The sequence below is a fragment of the Stegodyphus dumicola genome, chromosome 1 (assembly GCF_044657685.1).
Source record: "Stegodyphus dumicola isolate Sdum_Otavi_A_Nest chromosome 1, ASM4465768v1".
NCBI classification, from domain to species: Eukaryota; Metazoa; Arthropoda; class Arachnida; order Araneae; family Eresidae; genus Stegodyphus; species Stegodyphus dumicola.
Window position 1 is genome coordinate 103,280,251 of NC_140768.1, and position 16,572 is coordinate 103,296,822.

The 16,572-nt window shown below is 30.1% G+C and overlaps 1 protein-coding gene across 3 annotated transcripts in view; it reads right to left on the reverse strand.

Moving 5' to 3' along the window:
- LOC118198622 (coronin-6-like) overlaps positions 1–16,572 on the reverse strand; it is a 159,342-nt gene that overhangs the window by 84,987 nt on the left and 57,783 nt on the right. Inside the window, exon 1 of one of the 3 annotated variants that reach the window (XM_035370353.2) lies at positions 9,858–9,940. The exons of the other annotated variants lie outside the window; for them this stretch is intronic. The gene's annotated coding sequence lies outside the window, so the exon portion shown is untranslated. Of the gene's footprint in view, positions 1–9,857; positions 9,941–16,572 lie in introns of those variants that run through there. 3 annotated transcript variants of the gene reach the window in all.

Consider the following 16,572-nt stretch of genomic DNA (forward strand, 5'->3'; position numbering starts at 1 on the left):
TCTACAAAACGAAAGTATGTTTCGATGTCCAACAAACAAAAATGTGGAATTGCTGCAAAAAAGGGATAAAGACATGAAGAATGTGACAGAGAGGTTAGTGAAAACGAAAAAATTTCAATTGACAAGTTAGTCGGTATTCTCAGCACAGCAATTAACGGGACTTGAACAGCGGAACTTTGTAACTGAACAAGAAATTATGTTTATAGAATTAAGGAGAAAGTATTATCACATAAAATGAAGCAACTTAAACAACTTACATTTTAAGAAATGTTTAATAAAGTAAACAAATAAATATTAAGCTTTTTTTTTTTTTTTTTTTTGTGTGTGTGTAAATTTTGATACCCTTTAGATCATAATTGTTCTTTATTTCATAAATTACGGTTTCATATTTTTAATTTTAGAATTTCTGCATGCCATCTTACGAGATTTAAAATGATGATCTATAATCCGGAAAAATCGATAATCCGGAATCGCCGAAGTCCCGACGAGTCCGGATTAACCACTTTTGACTGTATTAGTTTAATGTTTAGAATTTGCTATTTTTTCCTTTCCTCATGCAAATTTTATCAGAAGCCAGTAGGTGTTAAAATAATGTGGTCGCCCAAATACTACATTTTGTATAATTTGGTAAGAAACTTTGCAAGAAATTCAAAAATTTTTCTTGGTGCACTTTTTCAGTTTATGCCAAGAATTTTTCAGTTTATGCCACTTGGCAAAATTCTTCATTTACAGTACCCTATTTTCCTTTCCCTTTCATTGTGTACAAGCAGAAAATTTTGCATTGTTCATTCTTTCAAATAATTTTCTTCATATTTTTTAATCATAATCTTTTAGATTTCTTTCCTTTTCAGAATTCATATTTTTTAATCATAGTCTTTTAGATTTCTTTCTTTTTCAGAATTTCATTTTAATTGTTTGAGTTGCATGGTTTCTTCAAATAATCACTTTAAAATTTTCTATTTATTCATTTGAATGGCATATTTTAAGTATATTTATTAATATAAATTTTCGAGAATATGATTTATTTGAATTGCACTTCTTTCGAAAGAATACTTTGTGACCCACACTATGATGCATTTGAAAACTACATGCATTGAAAGAGAAAATACAGTAAAGCACACTAAATATGCTTTTCAATGGACCATTCAGAAAAGATATACAGTCAAGTCTTTAATCCGGACTCGTCGGGACTTCGGCGATTCCGGATTATCGGTTTCTCCGGATTATAGATCATCAATTTAAATCGTGTAAGATGGCATGCAGAAATTATAAAATTAAAAATATGAAAGCGTAATTTATGAAATAAAGAGCAATTATGATCTAAAGGGTATCAAAATTTACAAAATAAATAAATAAATAAATAAATAAAAATAAACTTAATATTTATTTGTTTACTTTATTTAAAATTTTTTTCAACGCAAGCATACGTAAAGCATACATTACGCATAGTGAAAATTAGAAAATTGCAACCAGAAAACTATTTAATGTGTATTCGTGATATTTATAATGACGAGGAATTTTATTTAAATCATATCAAAGACGAAGTACATCGAGATAAAATACTACATTTAGTAAGGAATTATAAGCCGAATAAAATAAAAACATCTGTCCTGAAGATGAGGATAGTGCTGACAGATCAACTTCCAGTTCACTGCGTGCCGCGGCACGACCTACTTTTCCTTGCATAAGTTCCTCACCTTAGTCCAATAGCCTCCATGATTTCTGCGATAACCAACCAATCTAATTTATATGCGATTTTTAAACGCACATTTCTAAACTAAGAAAATTACAAACTCACCGAAAACCAGTATAGTATCCATCTGAAAGGCATATGATAGATATAATGCCAATGGTTGAACTGCCAGTACTCTCTTTCTAAACTCAGATTGTCATTCATTAGTTAAATTCACTTTATTTGTACTTTTTGGCAGAACTGACATAAAGAATAGAAGTGAAATTAAGCAATATGTTCACAGAGAAAGACAACATTTTAAATTTAGGAAATTATTTTGAAACATTTTTTTTAATTCTAATATAACACATATAATAATAATGTTAAAATAAATAAAACAATGATAATTTTTTATTGTCTTACTAATGATTAGAATTCAGATCTTGACAAATCACAATTTAACTTTTAAAAATATGTTTGTTGTAAATTTAATTTTTACGTACAAGTACATTTTGGTTTGAGAAAAAGGATCCTTGATGTTAATATCAGAGGCCCTACCAAATGTAAACAATTTGTTTAAGAAAGTTATTATACATCAAATCTCATGAAATATGTCTGGACATAAGGACATAAAACATATTCAGAATCATTTTTATTTGTTGCCTTTGCTTGGTGTAAAAATCTTTCATTCTAGTAATTAATATAATATTTTTGATGCATTGTTTGACATACCAGAAGTACTGAATACAATTTTGAAATTTGCAAAATACATATAAAAAATTTAAAATGTTACATATAAAATGAAGTTACCGTAATTTCCGGAAGAAAGGCCGCATCAGCGTAAACGCCGCACTCGAGAAAAATGGCGGGAAAAAAATTAAAATTACACAGAAACGCCGCATCAGCGTAAACGCAGCAATAGATTAAATTGCGCGTGACATCGTCGTGGGCCGTGTAGATGCAAAAACTCAACCTAAGTCCTGATATATGACATACCAGTTAAGAAAAATGCATGAAATGAAACCATAACTCAAAAATAAATTAAAGGTAAGAAATGTATAGCTTCTGTCCCGTTTAGAGACATTTTCAAAAATTTTTCGCTCCCTAATTAAAAACTATTCAAGTACTTGTACCCAAACTGATGAGATCTGTATTTGGCAGAATGCCAAGAAAAATCCATTCATGCTAAAGGGAAAATACGTCAGAGTTCGTTATTGCGAGGCAGGTGGAGATGTGTCCGCCTTTGAAAAAAATTGCAGAAAAGGCAGGGGTGAGGAGAGGATGGGTCCTGGAAGATTCATCGAATGGCAGAGGAGAGAGACTATTCAAACTGATGAGAATGTTGATTTGAAAGGGGGACGAATGTTATTGTTCTGAGATCTCGTTTAGGGTGAATAAGGCATGTAGGTCCGTTCAATGGAAAGAATGTAAACAAAATAACGTTCGCAACAAGCAACTGAGTGGTCTTTTGTGTGGGAACAGCACCAGTCTATGCACAATGACAAGGCCATCCAAACTACGTACGATGACCATCATAGGAAATATTTTATTTTTAGTGCACCTAAACGCCGCATGGGTAGAAACGCCGCACCCGCTGAAAATTTAAGTTTTAAACACGTAAACGCCGCGGCGTTTCTTCCGGAAATTACCGTAAGTAAAATAGCATAGAATAATATGGCGAAAGTAAAAATTTATGCTCGTGAAAGGAAAATAAAACTTTTATAAATTAAAAATAGCTTTTCACACGTTTATAAATATTTACTAGGCATTATTAATAAAAAAATTAGAATAAAAAATTCCGCGTGAATAATCATCAGAAAAAGTTTATTTGGAAATTTAAGGTTAAAAATAACTGTTGAAATTCATCTGTGACAAATTGCGTAAGCCACATCTGGCGTTATTATCGCTTAAAATAAATATGCCAAATTTCAAAGCACGCCAATATATAAATTTACGTATACATCTTGGAAAATTTTGAATAAAAAAAAAACTAATTTTTTGCAAGTATGCAGCCAGAAATATATCTACTTTAAGGAGACGGTAAAAATTTTATAGGTTATGACTTACACTTTTTTTTCGAAAAATTTATAATAATTATTAAAAAATACAAATTTTAAAAATAAATCAGAAAATATCTGCAAATTTTATTTGGACTGAACATAAATTTCGATCTGTTTAAGAAGGAATCAAATAAGTTCAGTATAAAAAGAGATGTTATTAAATGTACACCAAATTCAATTATAACATTGAGGAGCTTAAATTTTATGCGCTATCAACGACGTAGATTTAATTCAATTCAATAAGTTTAAATGAAATGCAGGGGGAAATGCGCATAAATATTCCGTACAAAGAAGTCATGTGGCGTACACATTAGCTTTTTTCCTTATATATTACTTTTTCAGCATTTTAAGACCCGCATGTTACAAAACAAATATCATTAAAATATTCTGTGCGATAAAATAATTTATTCCAAAAATCTTAATCAGTAACTAAGATAATAACTGGGACACTCAAAAAATTTTGCTGAGATATTTTGGCAGACAACGTTTTTTGTTATAATTTTTTCTTTTAAATGAAAATATACAAATATATATATCAGTCAAAAGTCGTTAATTCGGACTCGTCTGGACTTCGGCGATTCCGGATTATAGATCATCAGTTTAAATCTGGTAAGATGGCATGCAGAAATTATAAAATTAAAAATATGAAATCGTAATTTATGAAATAAAGAACAATTATGATCTAAAGGGTATCAAAATTTACAAAAAAAAAAAAGCTTAATATTTATTTGTTTACTTTATTAAACATTTTTTTTTCAATGTAAGTTGTTTAAGTTGCTTTGTTTTATGTGATAATACTTTCTCTTTAATTCTATAAAGAGACATAATTTCTTGTTCAATTACAAAGTTCCGCTGTTCATGTCCTATAATTGCTGCGTCGAGAATACCGACTAATTTGTCAATCGAAATGTTTTCGTTTTCAATAACCTCTTTGTCACTTTCTTCACTATAGGAAGCGAATCATAATGACAAGGAATATGATTTAAATCATATCAAAGACGGACTACATCGAGATGAAATACTACATTTAGTAAGGAATTATAAGCCAAATAAAATAAAAACATCTGCCCTGAAGATAAGGATAGTGCTGACAGATCAACTTCCAATTCGTTGCGCGGCGTTTCACCAGAGCAGCGTGAAATTGATAAACAGATTTCGGAATGGTTAGAGAAACAAAGGATATGCATTTATCCATTTTTTGCAGCAATTCCACTTTTTGTTTGATGGACATCGAAACATACTTTCGCTTTGTAGATCCTTTGGGAGCTCCAGCATAGGAAATTCTATTTGACATAATCGAAAGTTCAAGCTTACTTTTATAAAATTGCTCTAACAGTCTGCAAAAAATAATAAGCCGGATCCAATTCGAAGATTAAGGTACAACGCAATCTGCAACATTAACTGAAATAGATAATTTTAGCTTATACCGTCCATTATACATTAAACGCGCAAGCGTAAACGTATTAAGGCTCGTTTCCACTACTGCGTACGAACGCGTTGCGTCAATTGAAGACACGCCTACGGCATCCGTACAAGTGTTTCCACTGCTGCGTATGCGTAAAATATTTTCATTTTCCGCCGCTAGGTGTCACTGTAATATTTTGGCGCAAGCAGTTCGCAAGTTACGACGCTGAACATCTGAATTTTTCCCGCTTAAGCGAGCATTGTTTGTTTTGGATTTGATAGGGAATTTTAGATAAGTAAGGTTATAATGCATATTATGAACATCACGAATTCCATAGAAGCTGAACTAAATTTAAAAAAAAAAATTTTGTGTTTCTAGAAGCCTTAAATATTATGAAATAATATATATATTATTAAAACTAAAATGTACTGTTAGTGAAAAAGTAAACAAATAAATAAAAAAACAAATAAAATAAAAAAGTTAAAGGGATTAAAAAATAGTTGGTACTTTAAAAGTACAGAGCAACTGTAAGGAAAGGTTCACAATATTTAAGCAAAATTTGCTATGCTTGTATACCGCTGACTTCAGGGTCATAGCTGGATAATTTATTAGAAATCTCGTTTGTTTTAAAATGCACTATGGGCAGTTATATTTTATACATAATCCATAAAATATTATTTTTAATTTAAACATTTTTAATTCATATCTCTTTTTATACAAGAAGTTATAAAAATAAGATTTTTCTCTTTATATATACACACATTAGGTAAAGAAAATGGAAATATTTAATTAATTAATTCCTGCGCTTCTGCAGGAGAGGACTGAATTTAAAAGCAATTATTATAGTAATTTTTTGTTAAAAAAATGTTTAGGGCATTAATACTGTCTCATGTTAATTGGAATGAAAGTTTAGAGTCGTAAACATCCCAAAGTCTGAGCACATGTATATACATTCACATAAAAGTGAAACGAAAATATATATACATATATATATCTGCAGGGTTTCAAAATAAATTAAATTTAAATAATTCTCTTGCGCCATTGCTGCAAGGAATGAAATTTGAATTTAACAAACATTTTCTATTCGTAAAAATTAAAAGTTAATTAAATTTAAATGAAATTTAATGCAAACAAATAAAGGATTAATTATTGCTGCGAACTAATATACAATATCATTTAAATTCTGAGAGCATATGTAAATCAAGTGCAAGTATCAAAATCCATGAATAAATATATAATTCCAAAAATTTATTTATCCTATTATTCATTTATGCATTTTTATATTTTTTTTAGGATTAATAAGCTATCCTATTATTCACTTACGCATTTTTATAATTTTTTTAGGATTAATAATCTATCCTATTATTCACTTACGCATTTTTATAATTTTTTTAGGATTAATAATCTATCCCATTATTCACTTATGCATTTTTATAAATTTTTTAAGGATTAATAAATTTTTGGAATTATATATTTATTCATGGATTTTGATACTTGCACAGCAATAATTAATCATTTCTTTCTTTGCATTAAATTTCATTTAAATTTAATTAACTTTAAATTTGCTTTTTACGAATAGAGAATGTTTGTTAAATTCAAATATATATGTACAGGATATGCTTTAAATTAGTATTATATAATTTTCAAACTTTTTTGCGGGAAAAATTTAAATAAATAAGAGCATAAATAAAACAATATATTTAATGCATATAATAATAGAAATAAATTATAAAACATGAATATAGATCAAATTGGAATAAAAAGGTAAGAAAGTTGCAGACATGGTGCAAAAAGCGTATGGGATTCGAACTCACGACTCCAAAAAGTGGACATCGTTACCATCAGCTTTACCACTAAGTTAGGATTACACGTAAGTCACATGCATATTTTGGGTTATATACATCATCAAGTAAATCAATTCTTAAAACTTAAGTTTTTTGGTCCTATTTCACTTTGCTATTGTCTGAAAAATTCACCAGAGTTTGTTCTTCAGCTTCTAGAACATTTTTTGGAAAAATCCTTATCTTTTAAAGTGGCGTTCCGATTGAAGTTAAACGGGCTGCTAAAAATATATTTCATGTGCTTACAAATATATGTTATCCAAAAAGATATATTTATAAAGGGAAATACAAATTTAACATACTTTTCAATGAACTGGAGTATTTAAAAGGCTATCAAATTTAATTTATAATTAACGTTTTTAGTTTTTACCTGTTTCAAAAGAAAAAAATAGCAAATCTTTTAATCATATCTAATTTGCTATAGCAGTTTGATATAGTCAGACGTTCATTTTCATTAAAGCTAAATGAGTATGCAGAACTAAAAAATGATTATTAGAACAAATTTTGCTATTTCATGGACTTGGAATTAAAAATTTTTGCCGCTGATTTTCTTGAATGAACAAGTATTGTAGTTGCAGTTATCTTGTTTTTCTTATCATTTTAAACTAAATTCAGCTGATTGCTGTCATTTTCAGCACGCAGATTTCTCGCTATAATGTTAATTCAGAAATAAGTATTTTTTAGCAAAACATTCTTTCCCTATTAGCGAGCGTTCATCGCTACTTCTGCCGCCATTAATTTTTAGTCACTGCACCTGATTGCTCCTTTTTCACCACGTGACCAATACGCAACCGCAGACATACGGATAGAAGTTGAACATTGTTGAACTCCATCCGTATGTCATCCGTCACCGCACACCGACCGGATTGCAGATGTCAATCAAAGTGAATTAGCTCGCTGATTGGAGAAACGCATACACACCGCAACGCATACGCAGTAGTGGAAACGGGCCTTTATGCGCATGCGTCGTGTAGCTTTGAGGTCAGGATAATTCCGGATTATGGATGTCCGAATTAATGACTTTTCACTGTATAAGATTAATCGTGTGCATTTAGAAATTATCATTTATTTAGTGAAATATATTACCGATTCCATACCTGAAGTGAACATGTCAAGACGCTACAATTAACAAATTATTTGTTCGAAATTTAACTATTCACCATTTTAAAGATAATCAAAGTATTCATAATATCCAAATAATCCTTCATGTAAAAGTACTGAACTATCTTTGATACATTAAAACGACCGTTCAAAATGGACATTACACTCCAGGCTAAGACGATGGAACCGGGGATTTACTTTAAGAAAAAGCAAACAAAACGCGAAGATTAGTGCTGTAAAACTTTTCAGGGATTTTAGATAAACAGTCTGCAATAAAAGTTCACCGCGAAACTGTCAGAAAAGTCATTACAGCATATGGCTACAATGAGTTCACAAAATCCATGGAAAGTAATAATTTATCCTATTGAAATAATGTTATATTTATAAGAGAATCAAAATTTAATACATTTCGGTCAGATAGACGAAATGCTGCGAGAAAAAAGGGGGGTAACATTTTTCATGAGAAAACTAGTTAATTCCTTGTCAACGTGCATGAACAGTGTAGACTTAGTTAAAGAATATCAAACGAAGTACTGGATCTCCCGTTCTTGTCATGTTTTTATTAAAATGCTTGTTCAAAGCGTCCGGATACTTATGCCAGTTCGTTTTTACAACTTTTTTAATAAGCTATACTTTTTTACCAAAAAAATTTTGAATAACTTTTTCAAAACTAGTAGCTTTTAATTAGATTATCAATAGTACTCGTATATTTATATATGATTTATATATGAAACAAAAAGAGTCATTTCACTAATATTTAGCAGCTGATATTCTTAAATAAAACTGAAAAACATAAGTGTCCGAAAACAAATGTGAACCACTCTTAAGTGCCAAGAATAGCTCTCTTTGAAATGCAATAACGTGAATTTTACCCGGCTTTAAAATCTGTTGACGGGAATATTTTTCCTCGTAAAGTGTATTTACGTAACCTCAAACCATCTATCAATTTTAGGAGCCATTTCGAAAATAAATCTTATTTTTCGTTTCAATCAAAGCAAAAAAGTAGCAGACAATGAAAATGCCAAATCTTAAATTCTCAAACGAACAAGAAAATTTAAACAGAAATTCGATTCTGGAAACTGGTTTCCTGAACGAGGGGAAAAAAAAAAAAAAAAAAAATTAACAGAAATTCGGTTCCTACTGTGAAGTATGGACGATCTCCTATAATTTCTAGGCTGCATATGCCGTCGCCAGATCTCCAAAACATTTTCCAATGCATTGGTTGAAAAAAAAAGTCATATAAAATTGAGCGTACAAACTGAAACCTTTCGTGTTGGACGGTAAATTGCATTATATCTGAAGCTTAAATTCAGGGAATACAAGGCTAATACTTGAAAAACCTCTCGATTAAATGCAAAAAATATTAATGTTTGCGGTATCACTATTCGTTTTAAATATTTTTACTACTTTACTTACTCACTTCAAGTTAACGTTATATTTAAAAGTAAATAAAAGTTTAGAAACTTTCCACAAAAAAATGAACATAAATTATGTAATGCGTGTTTTGAAATTCTGCGAAGTTGAGAATGCGAATAACTACCGCCGTAAAAGCAGCAAGTCAACTTCTCAGAATAACAGGCGAAAAGCAGAGCGAATATTTTTAGACATCAATGCTAACAACTCTACTCCCACTCTTAAATCCATTCACTTATTCAGTTTTCAAGCGAACGTTTTTCCAGTGGAAGATTTTTAAAAGTTAATTCTTTCATCCAAACCGAAAATTATTTTAACAAGCTACGCAGAAATGGTAATGAAGTTTGCCAAATTTTTCTACTGACTAGAGCAGAGATCCCAGTACTTTTTTCCTTGCATCAGCCCTTTTTCTTCATGGTTTTCTTCACGGACATCTTTACATTTTCTTCTATAATATACAGTACACAACATAATCATAATACAAATAATTTTATATGGATAATTTAAAAATAACAATTAAGATTATCAACAAAAGTTCTGAAAATTGGTTTACAAATATCAAGTTTTCTGAAACAAACTTACAGAATCTGATTACACAAAAGTTCGATTTTAATGAATGTGATAGCTGCGCTTCATTAGAGTGATGCAGTTTTTTTAATGTTTGACATAAAATTGCTTAATTTAATTTTTAAATCACCCAGTTCAAAAATAATCAACTTGTTTCTGCTTTTCCATTCCAGGTCTTCCTTCTTCGTAATATTTTTTAATTATGTTTTCCTGCATTCTAGCGCTTTACTTTTTTACGTTGCACGTTTTGCATAAAAAATGTATATATTTAAAAAATATTATTGATTTTAAGATAGATTAAACAATTTTAGATTATCCCTCCTTATATTTATTTTATACATTTTCTTTCTTTCTACATGATATAGCTTTATATCAATAAACAGTTATCAATTGTATTCATATATATTTCTTTTTGGTAATGAATAAGATCTTGATTATGCGGCAGCGTATAGACTATCGATCCCCAATCGAACCCTTGATCATCACTGATACCCCCTTAAAATTTCATCGACTCCAGGGCGGTCAATATTAACTATGTCATAAAACAAAACCTTAATTTCTCTCCAAAATGTGCTCAAATTGGAACAACATCACGGAAACTGCAACCACACCCTTCCCCCCCTTTTTTTTAAAGATTGCTTGTAAAGAACGTCAATAAAACTAACTTTTTCGAAGTCTGAATTAAGAATCAAATTATGAAATAACAGCGATGATTCGAGTGTTCGACCATTACCATTTACTTACTGATTATCCAATAGCTGTAAAAGTATTTATATTATTTATTTATCAGATTTTATATAAATAATTAGTTTACTTACACTGCTCGTTCAGTGAAACTAATTTTTAAAACTGTCAGTATTACTTTTTTATTTCATTAAAATAAATTTAATATTATCTCTACTATTAAATAAGGCAAAATCTGGGTTAAAATATAACACACTTAAATAATGATTATTAGAGAAGTGAAACAACAAGAATCAGGGTAATATTTGTAAATTTTATAGGACTAGTTTCCATGGTTTAACTACAGAACCATCTTCCTCAGCTGCTTAAGTGCAAACGAACAAAATATGGTGGAAGATAAAATTTCTTGTAACAGTCGTCACAAAAATTGAAGATTTTCGCAGTGAAATCAATTATATGTCACTAAAACGAAAATTGACTGCTCGATCTACATCTCAAGCACGAGAAAAACGCATCACCAGCTTCAGAAACAAACGAGCAATGTTTAAGCACTTAACCTGTCGTGTTAACGCACCGGAAAACCTTCCGATTTATTCGTGCATTCCAACCAGATGAAAAAACAAAAAATATTGTTTGTACACCTGTTCCACAGGAGATACAATATTGTAAAAATATTGTACCCCCAGTGAAACGGTGTAGCACCAGGGTACCTGGGTTATCGTGAACCCTACCACTTGTAGAACGTATAAGCTGTTGCGAATGATACCAAAAAACAATAACTTGCAGTCAAAATAAATCAGATGAAGAAAATACACTTAGAAAAAACAAACTATGCATTAGGAAGTGCGAGTCTCACGGTGCTAATACTTACAGAGAGCAAATCAATACAATACATACAGATACATAGGCAAAGAGGTACACGAATTTATCGACATTTTAAACTAGGATGAACAAAATAAAATTATTTACAACACTATTCATTGTCAGTACATTTAGTGCCAAATACATTTTCAAAAATATCGAATAATATAAACATTTTATCAATAGTATGTTCAGCTGCACGCAGCTCTGACATTTTTTTAATAATTTTGTCAATGATTTTAACAACAGGAAAAACCTTGAATATATCAGCTAACTCTTGTATGAGTTTAAGTATGTCCCTAACAGCAGCGGGACCAGAGTCTTTAGCTTCATCCTTCACACGTTTAACCTTATTTACACCTTTATCGTTATCCGGCTTGTTAGTAGGGACATATTGTACCCAAAAGCACTTCAATTAGCAGAATTAAAACGCAAACACGTTTTTTCCTTAAAGCAATGAACACATACCAAGTAACATTTATTTATTAATATAAATGATAATTAATTCCTTACTGATATAAAAACTATATCATGTAGTACGGAAGAAATCACATAAAATAAATAAATACAAAGGGAAAATACATACGAACTTTTTAATATCAACAATATATTTTAAAAAATATATATGAATTTTTTATGCAATAAGTGCAATATAGAAAAGAAAACTCGGAAACACAACCAAAAGTATGTACTAAACTTTTCCAGAAGATGTATTTTTGCATACAAGCCACTTGCAACTTAAAAGACGTTAATGTTCGTATCCAAGGACATTGGAAATTTGAATGTGCAAGCCATGGCTCATAGCAAGGCTCAACTGCAATATATTTGATCTTGATAATATAATGCAAGAAAAGTTGATTGCATTAAAGAAGAACGCTAAACAACAAGTTTAATTAAAAACATGGGTACGCTAATTTGGGGAACTTAAAAGTCCTCCGAGAATAATATCTCAGAATTAAAGTTGTGACCGAAACACCATTATCGACTTTTCCCTCTTCTTAATCTAGTGGAAGTAGGCTTTTCGTCAAATCAATAATTTAATAGGGAAAACAAGAAATATGTTGAATATTTTTGAACGAGATGGTTTAAGAATTAGGTTAATTTTAAGCCCTAACACTTTTAAAAAATGCATAAGTACATCAAGCGTAGCCATCATGTTAATTAAAATCAAGCTTCTGTGCAAACAGAACCTACGATTTTGTTCCTGAAAATTTTTTTATATCTCTAAAATAAAAAAACATAAATCTAATAAACCAATTTTTCAAAATTAGTGTTCATATTCTTCGTTTGTCACCTTTAAATTGTTTATGCGCAACGAATCCTCGCAGAGTTTCTTAAACTTCTTGGTGTGGGGACCACCTACTATTTACGAAAATTTTGTGGGACCCCCATAAGCATTGAGCAAATCTGACACACGCGTGAGTGAAACTATTAGTTTCTTCACTTGTAATATACTATTGCAGTTTTAGATCCCCGACTTTTATTTTTAAAGTAAAATAAACGTTTCTATTATACAAAAAAAAAAAAAAAAAAAAAAAAATGCTTCGAAACGTTTTAATTTTTTGTTTACATTGTCTCATTTTTATATATTTTCAGATACATTATGTAAAAAATATTTGGTAATTACAAAATTATTATAAGTTAAAGAAATATCAAAATTGTTAAATTTTTGGCGACCCCCAAGTTGCAAATCCCGCGATCCACAGTTTAAGAAACTCTGCCTTAGTACAGTACAAAGTCCGAGAAGTGAACGTCCAATATCCGGAATGATCTAAAATCCGGACCTCCAAACAACGTTTTTTTTTTTTTTTTTTTTTTGGTATGCTTTGCACATGCGCATTTGATTTCCCCCCTCCTTGCATGATTAAATTAAATACCTTGTTCTTGAAGAAACAATCATTTTAGCAGAAATTTGTAAGATCAATAATTTGGCTCCGTTGCTGCGTATCTGCTCGACATACATCTCAGACAAAACATTCTACACAGAAACATCGTTGATTTTACACTGCTAATATTTTACATTCCTGACGTCAACCTGTCGAATCCATGGACCTTATAAGAGATAGAAGTAACCCAGTGGGCGGGGCGCGCGTCACCAACATGTCCCCAAGAAAGTGTAGGGACGATCTGGTTTACTTTAACACTGAAACCGTTAAAGTTTTTAACGCGTTTGTATATTAAGGAGATTATGAGAGTGACAGTTTTTTTCAAATAGGATTTAATATATCTCAAAGCACTTTTTACTGCATTTTGCGCATTTTTTTCAGGCGTAATTGTTGTACAAACATCTTTAGTTTGGTAAAGCGGTAAAAACTCTAAGCATAAAATTTATGAACTTAATTTTGCGTAAAAATAAAGTAAAATTAAATAAGATTGATACTACGTGATGCTTTGAAATAAATGCGGTAAAATTAAACAAGATCTGATAATTTTTTTAAAAAATTTAATGAACATTTCCAGGCAGTGATTTTCAAAACTATAACATTACAAAACGATTATTTACTTGATTATATCATCAATAAATTATTATAAATTATTAACATTAAAGTGATTAATAATTTATTTTAGTAATTTATAAACTTCGGAGCATAAATTTTCTGAGTGTAATGAAAGAAAAAAAAAAAAGATAAAATAATCTAGAAGCACTCAGATTTTATATTACGCCCAAAAGGAACCCCCCCTTTTTTTAACGTTTTGTGCGTTATCTATATTTAGAGTATCATGTTCTTCGCCCGTACACCTCATACATTTGAAAACAGCATATCTTTAGAATTTTCGCACTGGAGATAAAAAAATGTTATTTTCCGTACAGTGTTATCATTGCTCGCTTTGAACTCGTTGAGTTTGTTAATCAAAAATTCGTTAAAGTTTTACAAAATACGAAATAGATTAAAACAAATTCGAAATTCGGCCGTCCAGATGCCCATGTTCAGGGTGGAGGATTACATTATTCAAAATTTGATGGCTGTAGATACCGTTGTTTTTGTCACAGTGCGAGAAACATGTATTCAGGCAGATTCTTCATTATTTAATTTCTTTAAATATAATACAGAGCAATAATATTTGGTAACAACAATTTGCAAGGACACATGGACATTTATAGTGAAACAGCGCAAAATGCCGCTTCAAGCTAATAAATTAAATTAACAGTAAATAAAAAAAAAACCTTATGCACAACTAAAAATAAATTTAAAAAATAGTCACTATAAAATACAAGTAAAATTAATTATTATGGTTAAATACAATTTTAATATTAGAATTAAATGTATAAAAATTAAGGAGTCAAAAGTGTTTATCACTACTATGTATTATGAACTATAATTGAAATAAAATTCCTTTATAGACATATTCATCTATAATTTTAAAAAAGCAGCACAATTTAGAATTTTAAACAAAGCTTTCAAAAATTCGTTTTTAAATATTTTAGTATTTTTTACTTATTTACACCAATAAAAAGCATAAAAATTGCAAGAGAAAATTGAATGTTTGAAATTTTCTATTAGTTCAAATTAAAAATATTATTTTCTAAAAGTAGTTACAAATTTCCTTACAGCACAGTAAAAGTTAAAAAAATATCCAGCCCTGAAAGCATGCAATAGCTTTATAATTATTTAAAACGCTAATTATGCTCGATAAATATGCTAAATTTTTAAAAATCAATCTCAGTTTCAGAAATAAAAATATGTAGAAATTCTAATTTGAATTATGAGGCGCTACAACCAGCTTTTTCTTGACAATTATACACACTGCAATAGGCAACCACTTAAATTTCTGCAAGTCGTCCCTACTCCACCGGATGTGATCAAGGTGACAGACAGCCGGGAAGCGTTTAAGCGAAATGTACACTGCTAGGACAACGGCTTGAATTTGGCCAATGACAATCTAGATGAGGGTCACCATTAACTCCGCCCACATGAGTGATGTCACATTTCTGACGTTTGTTTACATTCTGCTGTTCGGCGTTACGAACTGCGTTTTTCGAATGTGTATTTAGTTTTTCGGAATGAAAGTGTTTATATATATATGCTCATGTATCTGTATATAACGATTTAATTTAAACGAATATTCCATAATATGTGAAGAAAACATATATTTATTTTCTCATATGTCTAACATTTTTCAGTATCATACTCAAATAGACTAGAAAAATAGCTCACCCCGTAGAATAGTAACAGGACTGTAAGAGCAAAACTATTGTAATGTAAGCATATTACTATCCAGTTTGTATGTACTTGATAAAAATAATATTGTAAAGTAGTTTAAATGATACTGAAAATCCAGTCAATGTGTAAATGAATTACAAGTTTACTTTGATTATATCAGTAAAAGTATTGTAAATATGAATTCAGATAATGTTTAAATGTACACATGAATTTATGTAACTTGTACAAGACAATGTTTGTAATCAACATATCTTTGATACACAAGCCTTGTATGCCCATGTAATATTTATATTTTTACACGGAGGAAATATTCCCTTCTGCCAGGATGACTATTAACACTGTAAGACTTTTACAACAAAGTCAGGTCAGTGATTATCTCAGGCGGCGCTCAGTATCATACTCAAATATAAAACTTCATGCTATATTTAAAATTTATGTATGTATATGTATATATATATATATATATATATCAACATACCAGAGCCTGATCTTTACATTAAAAAAATCACATCGCAGGAAACTAAATTTGAGATTCACATTCATGCATTTCATTTAAATTTATATAATTTTAATTTCAGCTTATTCATTACATTATTCATTTCCTAGATCAAATCTTAACATGGACTATTTAGACTGGTATGTTAAGTTCTACATTTAGAAAAACTTCCTTCCCTGCAAAAAAGGTACCCATCAGCAGCGAGCAGTAAAGCCGCTGAACACTGGTAGTTCGGTCTGAGGTTCGAATCCCGCGAACAGGCTGGCTACATGGAATTTTTAATGGTTTTCCCCATGTGTAATGTGTATA